The sequence below is a fragment of the Chrysochloris asiatica genome, unplaced genomic scaffold (genome assembly GCF_000296735.1).
Source record: "Chrysochloris asiatica unplaced genomic scaffold, ChrAsi1.0 scaffold00541, whole genome shotgun sequence".
Classification (NCBI taxonomy): domain Eukaryota; kingdom Metazoa; phylum Chordata; class Mammalia; order Afrosoricida; family Chrysochloridae; genus Chrysochloris; species Chrysochloris asiatica.
Genome location: NW_006409059.1, coordinates 422,969 through 424,244, shown reverse-complemented (window position 1 = coordinate 424,244; position 1,276 = coordinate 422,969).

Here is a 1,276-nt window from a genome sequence, read left to right as displayed (position 1 = left end):
CCTTCAATTCCTATTTTGTTGAGTGTTTTTATCAGGAATGGATGTTGGATTTTGTCAAATGCCTTTTCTGCATCAATCAATATGATCATGTGGTTCTTGTCTTCTTTCTTATTTATATGGTGGATAACACTGATCGTTTTTTGAATGTTGAAGCATCCTTGCATTCCTGATATGAATCCCACTTGATCATGATGTATTATTATCTTTTTGATGTGTTGTTGGATTCTGTTGGCTAGGATTTTGTAGGGAATTTTTGTATCTGTGTTCATAAGGGATATTGGTGCACGTCACTACGTCCTTCCTTGGTTTTGGTATGAGGGTTATGTTTGCTTCATAAAATGTGTTAGGAAGTTTTCCTTCCCCTCTATATTCTGGAATAATTTGAGTAGAATTGGTGACAGCTCTCCCCTGAATATTTGGTAGAACTCCGCAGTGAAACCATCTGGGCCTGGACTTTTTTTGGTTGGGAATCTTTTGATGACCTGATCAATTTCTTCATTTGTTATGGGTCTGTTCAGGTCTTCTACTTCACTGTGTGTAAGGCTAGGTAGGTAGTGTTTATCTAAAAATGTATCCATCTCTTCTAAGTTTTCAAATTTGTTGGAGTACAACTCTTCATAGTATTCTGTTATTATCCTTTTAATTTCCTTTGGTTTCCTTGTGACATCGCCCATGTGGTTTCTAATGCGTGTTATTTGTGTCTTCTAACCTCTTTTCTTTTGTTAGGTTTTCCAATGTTCTGTCAATTTTGTTTAATCCTTTCAAAGAACCAGCTTCTTGTCCTGTTGATTCTAATTGTTGTAGATGCTGTATTAATGTGTTAATTTTGGTCCTTTCTTCTTTTTGGATGTGTACCTTTATTACAATAAATTGTCCTCTCAGCACCACTTTCGCCATGTCCCAAAGATTTTGGAATGTTGTATTTTCGTTTTCATGTTTTTCTTGGAACTTTGTGAATTCACGTTTAATTTCTGCTACTACCCAGTCACTTTTCAGCAGGGTGTTATTCAGTTTCCATGTATTTCACTTGATTTCCTTAGTCTTTATTTTGTTGATTTCTAATTTTATAGCATTGTGGTTCTGAGAAGATGCTTTGTAGTATTTTGATATTTGTAAATTTATGGAGATTTGTTTTGTGGCCTAAGATCTGGTCTATTCTGGAGAATGTTCCATGTGCACTGGAAAAGAATGTGTATTGTGCAGTTGTTGAGTTGAATGCTCTGTACACATCTATGAGGTCCAGTTGGCTGATTGTGTTGTTTAGTTCTTCTGTGTC